The sequence below is a fragment of the Phaenicophaeus curvirostris genome, chromosome 2 (assembly GCF_032191515.1).
Source record: "Phaenicophaeus curvirostris isolate KB17595 chromosome 2, BPBGC_Pcur_1.0, whole genome shotgun sequence".
Taxonomy (NCBI): domain Eukaryota; kingdom Metazoa; phylum Chordata; class Aves; order Cuculiformes; family Cuculidae; genus Phaenicophaeus; species Phaenicophaeus curvirostris.
The window spans coordinates 120,534,352-120,550,317 of NC_091393.1; the positions used below are offsets into that span (position 1 = coordinate 120,534,352).

The 15,966-nt window shown below is 43.9% G+C and overlaps 1 protein-coding gene across 2 annotated transcripts in view; it reads right to left on the reverse strand.

Moving 5' to 3' along the window:
- The window catches only part of LCLAT1 (lysocardiolipin acyltransferase 1), a 100,491-nt gene that overhangs the window by 72,058 nt on the left and 12,467 nt on the right, over positions 1 to 15,966 (reverse strand). The window contains exon 1 of one of the 2 annotated variants that reach the window (XM_069850714.1): positions 7 to 26. The exons of the other annotated variant lie outside the window; for it this stretch is intronic. The gene's annotated coding sequence lies outside the window, so the exon portion shown is untranslated. Of the gene's footprint in view, positions 1 to 6; positions 27 to 15,966 lie in introns of those variants that run through there. 2 annotated transcript variants of the gene reach the window in all.

A 15,966-nucleotide genomic window follows, 5' to 3' on the forward strand; every position in this document is an offset into this window, starting at 1 on the left:
ACTTACAACAGAGAGGGTAACCAGCCAGCTGGTCCTCTGAAAGAGCGTTCTGCAAGCTCATGTGAGCACCAGATGAAACTGTTAACACGCTCAACCCACTTGTTTTCATTTGTGGGTTCACGTGGCGGAGTTACAGGTTACAGGATTTAAAATGCCTCTGCCTACGCACACTTACACTTAATCTCATTTCAGCCAGTAGCCAAGGATGCCTGTACTCATGCCGCGGGCTGCCAACGGCACACGCCTCGGGCTGCTCCGCTCTGCCAGTGTTCAGAGGTGGGAGGGCAGGGGAGGTTGCAGCCCTAGGCTGGATGTGACCTACTCGCCAGACCTGGGCACGTCTAAAAGCATCTATGCGCCCTCTCTAATACATGCAGGTCCACAGGGAGCCAGCTTCAGTACCTCCTCAGCTGGCAGTACAGTGCACAAGTCTGTATGGAGCCAGCTCTGGTCAGACAAAGCAATCAGTCACAAATCTGTGTCCTACTAAAGCTCCAGTAGAGTTTGGAGCTGACTTACCTCTAAGGCAGCACAGTCACGATCACACAGTGCCACAACGTGCCTAACAAAGCCTCTCTTGCTGGTCTTTGCTCAGCTCTGTATCTTCACCTTTTCCCCTTCCCAACCCCTCTCCCAGCCCCACATGCCCCATCTCCCACCCTGGCCCAGCAAATCCCCTTTCCTACACACCCCACTCCCCCCTTCCAGTACCAGCTTGTTTGGGCTGGCGAAGAGCAGCAGCTCCAAGTGGTCACACGCCCTGGCAGAAAGGAAAGCCACAATGGTGAGGACGGCGTGGCTGGGACATGGGCTCAGCTTCCCAGTCCTGCCACACCGGATTCCACACATGTGCGTGTGCGCACTGCCCTACCCAGTTCACCACTGCATCAGTCACCTGAGGAGTTCCCAGATGCCTGTTACCAAAGAGAGCAAAGAGTGGACTCCACTATCATCCTCTGCATCTCTCAGCCCTTAGACATCTTAGAAACAGAGAATGTTCATAGATGCATCTCAGCTATCCCAAATCTGTCACACACACATTCAGCAAGAGATTTAACAGCCACAAATCAAGGCAAAACATTCCTGCAACTTCAAACTAGATTACAACCAACCAAATAATTTTAAAGTGAAAGGACAACTTGATGAAGACTTGTGAAATCATAGAATCATAGAATCACCAGGTTGGAAAAGACCCATCGGATCATCGAGTCCAACCATTCCCATCAGTCACTAAACCATGTCCCTCAGCACCTCGTCCACCCGTCCCTTAAACATCTCCAGGGAAGGTGACTCAACCACCTCCCTGGGCAGCCTCTGCCAGTGCCCAATGACCCTTTCCGTGAAAAATTTTTTCCTAATGTCCAGCCTAAACCTCCCCTGGCAGAGCTTGAGGCCATTCCCTCTCATTCTGTCCCCTGTCACTTGGGAGAAGAGGCCAGCACCCTCCTCTCCACAACCTCATTTTAGGTAGTTGTAGAGAGCAATCAGGTCTCCCCTCCAATGATCCAAATGATCCAAAACAACTGTGAAAATTCTCAAAACAAAGAAAATCAGAGCTGATTCAGGTCAGAGTAGAAGAAACCAATTAAGGGATATGACAGGAAGCCTGAATAACAGAATCCAAGCATTTCCAAAGTACAGCAGTGTTCCTTTGCTGCTGATAGCTCTCTCTTCCCAACACAGCAATCACTCTCAATGCTGGATTTACCGCATATCATGGCCTGGATGCAGCTTAAAGCCGCTTCCCATGTGCTGTGGCTGTGCGGGTCAGGGCTGCGGGGAGACAGGAAAAGCTATTTCACGATTGAGGACGAAAGCTGCAACCAGCGAGGAAGCCAGCACCCTCATACCAGCTGGTAGCTCTTCATCTGCTGGGTGGCAGAACTCCAAGTTACTGGGGTTCAGCACTTCACATCTGCTCGTTGCCATAGCAGAAGGAAAACACGTGCTGTCTCCAGGTAACGGGAAACAGCCATTCTTAAAACACAATTTTTGTTTTATATTTCAGTCAATTCTAAAAATTCTTGGTTACAACAGGCCAAACTACTTTCCAAAACAGTTGCATTTTCACAAGTTTCAACTTTTTTTAGAATATCTTCTTGAAATTCTTTCATATGCAACATAAACACTGCGTTTGCACACAACACAAAGCAGAGGCATCTTAGTGATGGGATTTTGGCTTGTTCTGCTTATCACCTACACACTTTTATTCAGGTACAGCTGGAACAACAGTTAAACCACACCTTGTTACTATGATGATCTCACATAGTTTTAAACAGTTGGTTCTCTAAAACAAAACCAGTTTTCCTTCACAGCTGCTCCTATGGCTTCTAAGTGGGCAAAGGTTGCAAAAGAAGTTTGTCTAGTAAGAAGCAAAAACCTTTTCAAACTAAAGATCTAGAAGTTTCACAGCAGCCAAGATGCACCAAATGCTTCACGTTTCCTTAACAGTTCCTGGCCAACTCAAAGTTCTTGTACAAACAAGTTAACTCATACCCCCAGTTCAGTGTAAAACCAGATTTACCTTCAGTCTGGCACTAAGCAATGCTACCTGGCACACGGACCCAGCAGCCAGATAACTAGAAAACTATAGATGACTGGAAAACTATAGACAACTAGATAACTGGTGAAACACTAAATCCTACACAGTCAGCACATCAGGTTTCAGTACGCTGCTGAAAACATCAAGAAATGCTCTTCAGTGCCGATAAAACGACGTTGTGTCATTACCAGTCCACGTGCTTCTATTCAGCCAGCATGGGCAACAGAACTTTTCATGGCCTTTGAGGACCTGAATGGAGAACACGAGGCACTAGGTTTAATTTTCCTTTCAGTCAATCACTAGCGGAAAAGTTAACCACTACCTTCAATTAAACTCGAGCAGAGAGGAGGCAGCCCGTGATGCCTTTTCTCAAGCAGCTCACCAGAACAGAACAGCAGCAGGGCACCGCAACCAGACTTCGTGTTAGCTCTGTGTTTCCTCCAAGCACGGCAAATTAAAGTGGTGAGCTGGAAATTTCCACTCCTGTATTCAGCTTTGCATCCTGAAACATAATTCCCAAGTCAGAAGACAATTTTCACAAGAGTTTTTCAAACTTTTGACCTGGGTGAAGTGAATTTGACTTCAAGGAGGTAGGCAGGAGAGGAACAGAGCTGCTTCCCTGGTGTCCGCTGAACAAGCAACCAAACAAATGATCCAGACTTTCCCTTGTTCACCAGTTTGTAAGGACAATGCTTCCCAGCTTGCAGGGCAAATCCTGCAGGGCTCTCAACTACCATCGGACAGGCGGCCATGCACGTTTCAGTGGAAACAACATCCCAGTAGAACATTTCAAGTCCAACGAATCACCAGGCTTTTCTGCTTAAGCATCCTAAGGTTTGTTTTCCATAACATTTCAAAGGAAATTCTTACTGGTTCTTGCACTCAGAGGTAGAAACCAGTGTCTGTGTAGCACCGCATTTTAAGAAGAAAATTGCTCACAGCAAGCTTTTGTAGACCGACTCAGTTGTATTTCCAGGTCTACAACTTCCCCCATCCCTTTGACCACATAACTTCTCATTTGTGTCTCAGTTAAAAGAGGTGCAGAAGCAGCAGAGGTTACATGGGCAAAAATGGCAAGGAGAGGCAGTTATTAATTGCACAGATATCCACTCTAGCCTACAACTCACACCACACAGGCAAGAAATTCCATTCATTTCCACAGACCACTCTAGAAAGTGCTTCTTATTCCAGATCCTTCTCCTGGGAACATCAGTATTTTAAGGAACACGTGAATACGGCAGAGATCACTACCACAGAAAAAACGTGAAGAAACAGGCGCTTGACTATTAGAACTACTTCCCTCCTTTGGTTCTTGTTTTGAAATACCCTTAAGATATTTAACACGTGTACTGTAAAACAATATAGGATTAGGCAATGAAAGATCATTACCATTACAATCCCCATCCCTGACCCTCTCTAACGGCATCGCAGGTATCAGCTTACATATGCACAAAATAAAAAGTACAGCACTTAATGAGCAATTTCCCTAAGTATTACAAATAAAATACAATTACTGCTGCGTCTTATAATTTATCATCTCTTGTATTTGCCAAGACTTAATCTATTATAGCCCCATAATAAATTTCATTGAATATTTAATCTGCTCTTCAAGTAATTGTGTCTTTCCAGATGCAGAAAGCCTGGCCTTTATATACTGTAAGCAGATAACTCAGTCCAGGTATCGACATCAGATCAGTTTGATGCTGCTTCAGTCTTGTTGCTCGTACTCTTCCACAGCTGCTCCAAACAATCAGCGGAGCCTGAATGAGAGCAGGAGCTCAGGGGTATAAAATTATTTGTAAGACAGTATCAAGGAAGAGCTGCCGCAGTTTCCTTAAAAACTGATACATGGAAAAGTAGCTCACTTTTATTCTTTACTATGTTCAGAAAATCTAGATGAATTGACAGTTTGAGCTGCTCCACAAGAACGGCACAAGAACTGCACAAGAGCTTTTTTGACCAAAAGCTATTTCATTTTTTACTACGCATGTATCGCACAGACACCAATAATTGCAAACAACTCTTTCATGGCTTTCCACGCACACAGCTGCTCCCCGTACTGTCCCCCAAGTTACTGCAGCCCCACAAGCCATAGTAAATACTACGCAGGCTGACAAGCCCTCAAAACCAGGTTCAGCAGATGGAGAATGGCTGTCCCTCCAGCCCCTTCATCCCCTGTCTTTACATAAGACCACAGCCTCGCCCCAAACGTGGAGCCGTGCTCTGTTCTGGAGCTCTACTGGGTATACGGAGTAAGACTTGTGGTCCAGCTCCAGGCCCTTTCTGCTTCACAAACAAAGCTGCAAATCCAAGTGGTCTGGTATTAAAAGCCTGTAACAGCCAAAGAAGCTGACCAGCTTCGACAGCTCACAAATCCAAGGGAAAATTACGAAAAACGGATAAAATGCCTCACTTTGTAAGAGGAGACTTTACAAATAAACTAATAAATCAACTTTTCCCCTTGCATAAAGCATCCCAGACAGTCACAGCTATCCTGGAGAGAGTGTGGCACTTATAATTTCAGAAGTACCCGTTCCACAGTAAAATTCTCAGCTGGGGAAGGGAAACCAAGGACTCCCTGCTGGAGAACAATTACTCAAAGGCACAATTGGCACAGTGGTCAGTGGAGTATCCTAAAATCCCTGCCACTGGCACTGAACCAGAACCCCTCCCTGAGCATGGTGGAAGCTCTCTGGGTTGTTGACACACGAACAGGTCCTGAAGGCGCAACTTAAGTGTTGGATTACCAAGGTTCTTAACTTTGCTGTGTTCCCCATTTCCAAGACAAACTTCTGAATCTGCTTACAGAGCACTAAGTCCCAACTCCCTTCTGTGCAAGGACACATCCATGGATCTCCTATGGCTTTTCCACCCTCACTGGAAGAGGATTTTCTCATCGGAAAAACAACAAAAAGGAACACAGAAGAGCTGTGTTGAGCAAAATTCAAATTGCCTGTTCAACAAGCTGAGAAAACCACCAACCATGGCTAGGACAGGAACAGCAAGACAGAAAACCTACCCAACTCATATCATTCTGAAGAGCACAACAATGAAAATATAAACGGGGGATGCAAAAGCAGAATTTTGGAGGCCTTAAGCATGGTGTCCAGCATGGAGAACGTTTCAGCCAGAGTGCTGTATTCCTAGCCAACCTCTACAGAAACATCTCTTGGTTTTAGAATGGAACGTGTTAACCCAAATAATTCCTCCTTTTCCACTATAATGTGGGCTACAAATGCGAGTGCGACAACTGAGTTTGGTCCTGGATAGGTAACGTTACAGTCAGGGGTTTTCCAATACCTGTTGCACTGTGACAGCAAATAGGTGTGAAACCACAGCAATCCCCAAACTCCTTCATCCCTTCCCTCAGCAGCACATCACACGCTAGAAAGCCTCAGCAGGCCCCACGCTAAAAATCCCAACAGCAAACTTACTGAGTCAGTGAAGCTCCATCCAGAATCAACTGCAAGATCAGATCAGGGATTTTATCAACTCTAGGAATTGTTAAGGGGCTGAAAAGGAAAATTAGAGACTTGTCTTCATTTCCCTACCGTGTAAGTCATTCTGGCTAAGCCATGCTTACACGAGAGACAGAAAGCAGTGCCTGCAGGCAAATTACTGTCACTATTTTATTTTTTTTAATAAAGATAAATTGCTATTATCAATTGCATATAACTCTGCCAAGCCTGAGTCTGTGCAACTGCCTCAGGCTTTTAAAAGTATATTTCCAAGACAAATATCAAAGAAAAAAACATTTATAAATAACGTTAAAAATGTTCTAGCCACTGAATTGGAAAATTCCATACTTCAGAAAGCTTCAGATTTGCAGGGCTGCCTCTGCATCAGGAACACACAACACTGTGAAGCATACCTACACATCAGCAAACATCACGTTTGTAACAACTCTAAAAGCCTCATAAATTGAAGTTTCTAGTGAGCTATGCCTACACGCTGGCTGCTCTCCAAGCAGGCAGAACAGAATGACAGAGTGGTTACCTGACAGGCTTTGGAGCAAAGGAGAAACAATGAAGGATGAACCATGCTTCATCCCCACTAGAAGCAGCGGAAACAGTTTATTTGTATTTGTTCCGTTTCTGGGCATGAAATCCTGTGCTTAATCTGTTCTCTCTTGGTGAAGATTCGCCACCGAAGCGATGTAGCCCAAATCTACCCACTGCCAAACTACTGTTCCACTGCTGCCGAATAACCTCTGCTTCAGGAGCTCACAGTGACAGCTGAAGTTCTGTTGGGCTCCTCAGAGCCTTCCAGGGACTAGCCCTCAAACCTTGTTTGCGCCGGATCAGTCAACACATCCCTGGGTATTTCTACAACTGCATCGCAAACCAATGTTAAGAACTGTAGCTTCAACCCTGTCTTCAGCTCTGTGGTTGTTCCTTTCCATAATCTACAAAGGGAAGCTTCTCTTCCGACAGACTCCAAAGGGATGTCCCGCAGGGCTTCAAGTCGATTCAGGTCTTCAAAGCCATTTCTAACAGATCACTGCATTCCGCTGCGTAAACACTTCCTCAGCGCTCGCCTGGTGCCGTGCACAGATGTCAGCTTTGCCTGGGCAGATGCAGCCGAGCTGGACGACTCACACTCCAGGCTCTGTGTCCCAGCAGGGACTCCCAGGCTGTGCACCAGGGCAGGCTCAGGCGGATACTCCGCTCTTGCTCCGGGACTACTGAGTCTGATCCTGTACAACACATCACATTTTTAAAGTGTTCTCAAAGCCAGAAAATATTCTACCAGTACAGTATAATGACGCAATTCATGTTTCTTGTTAGAACTGAATGGATTTGGTCCCTCAAACATACGGGAAAATAACCTCACCTGTAGAGTGTTTTGCATTTAGATGCAAAGGATCCAGCACTAGTGACAAATGGATGACAAAATGTTTTGCATGAATATTTAGCAAGGTCATTTTATCCCACAACAAAGTACCAATATGAGCAGCTAAATAAAGTAATTCCAGGCTGCAGCCACCGCGAAGCTGTCTGCCAGCGCTTATGTAATTTTTCACTGACCTGCCAGGACGGACAAAAGCAACATCTAAGAATACGATGTGTAGATTTTTAGCTTTGTATTATGTAAAAAAAAAACCTAATTTGAACCAGAAACTCTGTTTCTAATAAAGTTTGCCAGAACTGAAAGGAGCTTATAAAAAAAGCATTAAAAGCAGTTGGTAGGTGTTGCATTTCCCATCATGAAGAGCAAGTCAATGTTAGAGTGAGTTTCAAGTCAGCTACAAACACCTTTGGCAGTTGCAGATTTGTTAGACAGACATGCTGTGGCTGACACAGATGCCAGAATCCATGAAATAACTGCAGGACAGCAAGTGACCAAGCCAGGGAAAGAAGGATATCCCCAAAAGAACCACAAAGAACCCCCCCCAACCACACACTCACTGTGCTGTTATAGCCCTGCTGACAGCTTCCAGGCTCTGACTTGGTACCTCTGCTGCTGTCAAAGTGCCTTAAAAGCTGCAAAGTAACAGGAGAAAGGAACAGAAAGACAGAAGGACTTTTAAAAAAGACTGTCATCATTGTTTGAATAGTTAAGGAAGCTGCGCTGATCATAGCTTGGGGTAAAGAACACCCTGACCTGCAACAAACTACCACATGGAAGATGAAGGGGAGAAATGACAGACATAGCCTAGAGAAGGTTATTTATTGGCATCCCTTCTCCTCCTTGGAAGAAATAATAATAATAGAGGAATCTAAAGGAAATGCAGTGACTCAGTCTTTGCAGTAGATAAATTCTATCCAAAAAAGGAAGATATTATCCAGATTTGGCTGTGCAATATCATGCTACCAGAAATATCTGAACCAGGAATCTTCTCCCAGCAGTTTCTGTAGTCACAGAATATGTTTAATATCAGCTGTATCTAGACTTTTCTTTAGGGTCAGACAGATTTAAGGCTCGTAATCTTCCAATTTGTTTTAAGTGCTTTTTTTCCCCCTCTTCTCACTACCAAGAATTTCTCTTTCAAGAAGATCTAGCATTCTCTCAGATATCTCCAAGCGACGACACATCCTGGCATATGCTTCCCCATTTACCGAGTGCCTTGACCTTTCAGGAAAAAAGGTAACACATAATCACAGAATTGCTGGAAAGGCTGTGTTATTCCTCATCATCACACACTAATATCACAGAGACAGAAGCTGGAGGAGCTGGCTTCAAGCTGGAAATATGCTCACTAAGTGAAGTACCTGGGTAGCCAGCTAAGGCGAGATCTGAGAAAGTGCATCTACCTTCCCAGCTGCATTTGCACAAGAATTCCCAGCTCTTGAAATGCCTTTCATGAGTTCATCACAATGGGCATTGCGGAGGTGATGTTTTTACTGGGGAAATTATCAATCATGGATTTATCATTGGACTCGATGATCCCGTGGGTTTCTTCCAACCTGGTGATTCTATGATGCTATCAAAAATAGATCCTTACAACATTCCACTTTCCCCTCCCTCTCATCTGTCTCATCTGCTGTGGTACCTTTAAATGTGCTGTGAGACAAGTCCCTGGCTGTCAGAGTACCAGTTATACCTGGATTAACACAGATAACTCCGGTTAAGCTCACATCTCAAGGCTAAAACATCCCATTTTTAATCTTGCATGAAGTTGCTTACCAGTCCAAACACTCTTCTCACACAACTCCTCCTTACCTGCTGCTGCTGCGGGTTAACAGCCAGGGAAAGAGGGCAGACAGAACCCAAACGAGGCAGCAGCGGGAATGCAGGCGGATATCATGTCAAAGGGAAAGCCTGGAGCTATTGGAAAGCCCTGGACCACAGCAAGTGAGCCAAACAACACGCCTTCTAGCGAAGGCAATTTGAAGGCAATTACAACCCAGAAGATTAACGGACTGACTCAGGCGTATATGAGGCTGGATTTTCCACCTCCCCTCTTTCCCACAGCCCGTCTCACTCACTACAGAGGGCAAGGCTGGGTGAAGAGGAGTTTTCAGAAATGCAGCATGGGGAAAATTTGAAAACAACTTGAGGAAACGTGGATTCCTGCTGAGTGCAGGGTTTTCAACAACATCTAAGATTTATTATATGGAAATTTTTTTTCCATCCTAGATACAAGCTACAACAACGCGCGTTTCCGTTCACATTCAGCCACAGCTGAACAGTCTGTTGAACCATTACAGCAAGAAAAGAGGCTTCCACAAAAAAACGACCTCTTCTTTTTGGACAAAACATCTATTATTAAAGCAATGCTGGTAACAGGAATCAATCAATTGGCGAAATGTCAAGGATTGCTGAGCAATTCAATCTGATGACTAATTTTGATGTATTGAGGAGAATATCAAAGCAGAGTACTCAGAAAAATATACTGAAGACAAACAGTCATGAAACTACTTTTTAAGCCTTCCTCTCCCTCTGCCCTGTTTGGAACTTATCAGGAAATGTAAACACCTTTCTATATCAACAGTTAGAAAGGTCTTGTTAGTAATGCCTACAGTAATTCAAGCTTTTAATAAAGATACCTGTTCAAAGAGTACCCTGGAATTCTGTTTGGAAACAGCTGGCTGGTACAACAGCAGAGGGGTAGCCCTGCACTTGCCCCAGCATGTCCTGCTCTTTGATATAGTCCCACTAGGCAAAGGATGTGGACGTGAAGCTGCAGTTCATGCTTTGAAAGGAAGACCATTAGGGGATAAAACCAAAAAATTCAGCGCATCAAAGTTTTATAATGGAACAAACCATTTTCTAAATAAGTTTCTAACAACATCAGACGAACCCCCCCATCGATTTCCTTGCAGAAAGCAAAACGCTGCTCTAGAGGTACTGCAGTATTTAAAAATAAGCTTTATAATTGACATCAGCCACTGTTAAAACCTCTCCTCAGAACTCGCATCTGATTCCAGTATTTGGGTTTATTTCATCCCTTTTTTTAAATTAAACTTTGCTCCACAGAAACAGGAGCAATTATGCCTGGGCAAATGGGGTAAGCATTTCCCACATGCAGACCTCTCACTGACAGGCAGCAATGACAGGGTTTGTTAAAAATGCATTTTCTCACCTTAGAGGTACCTCGATGGAACAGCCTGAGTGCAGGAAGACAAAGCGATGGTTGCCTGGCAGTACACATCAGCTGCCATCATTGTGATGAAACATCAAACCACAAGCAGCTTCTGGAGCAAGATGCGCCGATGTCAAGGAACATACTTCTTCACATTTAGATTAAACAGACACTGAAGTCAAAGGAATTGAAGTTATTTGAAGAATCGCCCTCTCAGCCAGCCCTCACCTCTTCTGTATGTATATTACACTACCACTGTACTTCTGGAGGAAGGGTCTGAGTGTTTATTTTTTTTCAAATCTTTCAGAGAAAAGATTAAACTGAAAAAAAAATATGGCTTTAGTATGCTACCTATCAGCAAAACAGGACGGAATCTGGATCAAAACTACGATATGCAATTTTGAATTTGCCAAGCCTAGTACCAATCCACCAAGGAAAGATTTCCTGCGTTTCATTCTGGGCATTTACAGAAATACCTTCAGCTAAGCCACTGGATTGATCCCCTCACTCCCCATCCCATCCCACTCCATTTACCAGACAGATCCGATCCGATCCAATCCAATCCAATCCAATCCAATCCAATCCAATCCAATCCAATCCAATCCAATGTCATAAAACTCCACTTTTTATTCCTGTGAAGCAGAACTACGCCCACAGCTCACTTTCATGGGCATCTATCTACAAGGCATTAACATTTTAGAACTTCAGTGTAGAACTTGCAGTCACAGGTGGAAAACCTAAAGCAACGCTTAACTTCAGGGATGCTCCCTCTCCTTACATCCCTGTGGCACAAGAACCCTCCAAATGTAAATGACACTGCAGGCAATCAATCCGTTTTCACATTCTTCTGGGAAATGGGAAGAAACAAGGTTCAGGATGCCCTGGAAGGGTCTCCTGTTGTGAATAAAGGCTCTCCTATGAGAACATGCACCCACACAACCTAGGGCTTGGAGCAGAGGTTCAGCACTCAATGCAATTCAGCATGTCCAACCTGGTTTAAGGACCCATTCAAGGCCTTTGTTACCAGACTTGCTACTGTTTGCGTAAGGAAAGGGTAAGATAAGACAATGAAAATCACCATTTTTCTCTTTATATACAAGAAATTATTAAACACGCAGAGTCGTAACACACTTCAGTGATGAAAGAACCATTTGCAAAATGAAGTGCTCTGCAAAACAGCTCCCTCTTCATTTTTACTTCAGGTTGCTCCTGCTGACTTAAACACACAAGAGAAAGTTCTGCCATCAATGCCACCAGAAGCCATTTGGAAAATGTGTGAGATTCAGACTATCTTTCAGCTGTCATGTGCTAGTCTTCCTCAGAGTTCAAAGCCAGAAGATACTGCTGGATCATTTAATTACATGTTTCTTGCAGGCTATTCCATTAAGTTCACTGAGCCAGCAGTTTGTCTTGAACAGCCTTCCACAAACTGCCCTGTTTGAAAATACTGGCACACAGATAGCTGACACCTCCCATGGTTATCCTGTTGCCCCATAGATCAATTTAATGATTTTGCTTCCGTAATGATAATTGCAAGCTGGACATGAAACTGCCATCTTCATTTCAGAAGACTGGACAAACATCATAACAGATCATAGACAGCTAAACAGAACGTTACTGCTGAATTTGATCAGCCAAACTTACTTCCCATATCATCCATGTATTCAAAAACCATCCCAGGCCAGACACACACTGGGCAAGCACCAACAGGACCACCAGAATTCTCCGTTAACCAGTTGTGCTTTCAAGAGAAACTAATAAATTGAAGAGAGTAACCTACAGATAAGAAATGCACCAGACAGAGTAATAACCTGCTCCCCATGCTGTGAAGTTAACCCGTTGCCCTCCAAGAGTCCCAAGAACGCAATCCATTACTGATGCCATCTGTACCTCACCCTCCTGCCTTGTACATACTCTTCATCTAGATAACATATCAGGAATAGGCTACTGGTCCTTAATAAGGGACTATTTTGTACAGTTGTTAAAGTGGTACTATTTTAAGTGTCCCTTCGATTCCAAAAGGCATCTTCCTTTTCTCATGACAGTCCTTAATAAGGGACTATTTTGTACAGTTGTTAAAGTGGTACCATTTTAAGTGTCCCTTCGATTCCAAAAGGCATCTTCCTTTTCTCATGACAGTCACATTCACTGTATAATTTTTCCCAGTTTCTGAACAGCCGTATTGGTCTCCATTCAAGCTAATTCCTGAGCATGCATCGAATTCACAAGAACCTGGACTTACAGCAATGGCTGCATTCAGAGACACAAACACAAACCAGGGCTGTAAAAGCAAACACAGCAGTGAGTTTTCACTCAAGGTTCCTACCTGGCTGAACAAACACTTACTAGCACAAATGGGTACTTAGATGTACTTTAATGCAAGCTACAAATTCACTCACACCGTATGCATGGAAATGCATAAATAAACCTAAATCAAAAGTGAGCCGCAGTACATTTCGCAATTCCAGGATAGAAAACTCTCTTCATTTTAGAAAGGAGAACCAAGTCAGCATTGCTGCAGTCGAGGAACAGCTGCTTTCTCTCAGTACGTGCAAGCTCCTGTGTCACAAAAGCCCTAAGGAAAGGCAGGAAAGATCTCTCCGGTTATACCGTGGTGGGAAGAGATAGGGGGTACGAGTTTCTTTTTTACTATTTTACTTTAAGATTATTTTGGATTTCAGTTTCCAGTTTGTTCTTACAACTTCTTTTCAAGTATCCCAAAGCGGCTTCAGATGTAGCTATTTTTCCAGCTAGGAGATATTACACCATTAGTGCCATGGAGAGAGCCTACAGAATAAGTCAGTTTAATCTCTTTACGAAATAAACATCTGTTTTCTCTGGAAATACATTCCTTGCTTCCCGTCTTTGCCCATGGGCTAAAAAAGAAGTTGGAGGAAAGAGGGCATCTGTCCTTGTGGAGAAGAGACTGCAATGTCCAAGCACTTGGAAGACAGAGAACAACAAATACACACCTTTGGAAAATTGATGTCACGCTGGGCAGGAAAAAGCTACCTACTTGTCTTAAAAACAAACAAAAAAAAAAAGCCCAAACTCTGGACTTAAAAAGGAATCAAGAAGGAAGTGAGTCATGGGGAAATTTTCAGGGAAATTTCACATGAAGAGGAAACCCACGAGCCATTTAATAAAATTTTCCATGCTCAGTCATCCCCTCCGCCTGTTCTTTCTTTCCTAGAGGCTTGATGGAAGAGAATAGGCCTCAAAATACTTCTATTTATCCTGCTATTAGAGGGAGAACAAAACAGACCACAGTACACCCCAGCGCCCTGAAGCTTTGTCTGCTGTGTCTACTTATTCATAGAATAAAAAAAATGCATTGCATCAAGAACTGGCACCTACCAGCATTGAAAATCTATGAATCAGAATGCTAAAAAACCCCAAACATATTAAATAACCATTCCACTTCCAGTTTTCAGACATGCTGTCAGGAAAGGAATTGTTTCTTTCTTCTTTCTTGTCCTACATAGGCAGATGAAAAATTCCCAAGCACGTTCTTCTCATGGCTATGTTCTCAATCAGTTGGAAAGCAAATGTGTCCCAGTAAGATCATTTGGATTGATACCTTCAGGTCCTCCCTACTACACTAAGCCAGCCTTCTGACTTTGCTCCTGCACTGTAGAGACCAAAACTTGGCACTGCTCAGATGCAGAAGGGGAAAAAAAATCCCTATAGATGAGGAGAGGTACTCAACAACCCTATTATCAGTCAGCTTTACTTAACCAAATTATCCTTCTTCCTCTGTAAATATCGGAAGTCATCTCTTAAAGAAAGAAAACAAGCTGCTTTGTTGTTCCAGGACAATACACTGTATTAGGGAGAGCACAATTGTTTGGGAGAACAGACAGAAACACCAGCTGGAAGCTCTCAATGACACTGATGGTTGGACTCGGTGATCCGGTGGGTCTCTTCCAACCTGGTTATTCTATGATTCTATGATTCTATGATCTTCCCAGCTTCAGAAGGCTGAAGCACAGTGCTCTGCTCAATACATTTACCTGTGCGTGCATTTACAACCTCTGCAGCTTCTAACCAGCACTCAGATTCCATCTGGATTCTGAATGAGGCTCAAGAAAGGGCTTCCTCAAGAAAAGTTCACCACAAAGAGTATGTAGGATAAATTGTTCGAATGAATTCGGAACAAGAAAAAATGAGTCCTCATGCAAAACATTTGTTTCCAAGAGGCTCATAAAGGGATTCTGCTACTGAAATGACATTGTGTTTGCCTCTAGAACAAGTGTGGTTTTCCAGGAGTCTTCCAACGAGACACAGCCCGGACTCGATGAATCAACATTTCTCACTTCTACACTCTCCAAAATAAACAGAAACTGTATTAGCAATCAAAACAGAAGCAGAAGCACAGGAACTGAGAAGCTCTTTTCATACACAGACAGGGCCCTCGGATTCCAGACTGTCTCAGTTTGGGTGGCTGTTCCCTCTGGTTTGGCAATTCCAGTCTGACAGTCATTGATCTGGAAATACTTCATAGATACTTGCCCTGTGGAGAACAGTCGTGGTTAGGATCCTCAAAAAACCACCTGAGGAAGGTCAAAAGCCCATCTGTGACTTGCAAGGGTAGGAATGGTTTCAAGGAATCTGTTAGCTTTTTGAATGTCTGCTGGCACAGCTCATGCACAGCTACTGCATGACACCAATCAGTCGTGTGGCTCTGACAGATCAAGGCAGCAACCTCTCAGCCTGAATGCATTGACTCGAGACAGAAGCTGCAGCCAGCCACCAGTGTTCAATGAGCTGAAGAACTGATGCTATGAACCCTGCTAATGCCTGCCACATGCATCTGCTATAGAGGAAACCTTCACAGCTATTCCATAGCTCCAGATACCATCCTGATACGACGATTGCTCCAAAAACCTGCTACCCGCCCCTCTTACTGGCATTCAGTCTTAGTTTCTGATCCTGCTTCTCAGCAGTCGTCTCTGGCGCTTCAGACTCGTCCTGCCAGCGCAGCCTTGGTTTCTCATCCAACCACTGGTCTGCTTTTACTGATCCCTGGATCTCACAGCCTACCATGACCCCTCACCCCACCTACTGCTTCTAATTGTGTCTCTGAAGCTGAAGGAGGAACAAGCAGGCTGGGATCACTCTTTCTGGAGCCTGAATCTCCTGGATATCCAGTTCTTCATGAGGGTATTTCACTCTAGTGAAATAACCTATGGAATCTATACTTTTATACCTCCGTTAAGATTCCTCACCATCAAGTTAAACAAGACCAGCTAGCATTGACCCACTAGATACCCTAGAAACAGGAATAACAGCTGGAGGTCAACAAGGATCATCAGCTGTCCCAGAATTCCTTGCAACCCTAACAGATGAGGAATAGGCAGGTAGAAAATGTACCCCTTCCAGTACTTGTTCAATACCA